Below are 208 nucleotides of genomic sequence, written 5' to 3' on the forward strand. Positions count from 1 at the left end.
TTTAGATGATTCTTTTCTTTCTTGTTGGATATTGTTCCGTTCACACGTTAATGGTGCGCCTGAAAGTAAACTGTGCTTATTGAGGAAGCAGAGAAGTGAATTCCTTTCATGCTTATTAGCGTTATTTTCATGTGAACAGTAATGCCAGTCGTTGTTTGTCGATTGTTCAGTTTTATATTTTTTCAGGGATATCTGGTTTGAATTATTA

Source organism: Penaeus monodon, chromosome 31 (genome assembly GCF_015228065.2).
Source record: "Penaeus monodon isolate SGIC_2016 chromosome 31, NSTDA_Pmon_1, whole genome shotgun sequence".
Classification (NCBI taxonomy): Eukaryota; Metazoa; Arthropoda; class Malacostraca; order Decapoda; family Penaeidae; genus Penaeus; species Penaeus monodon.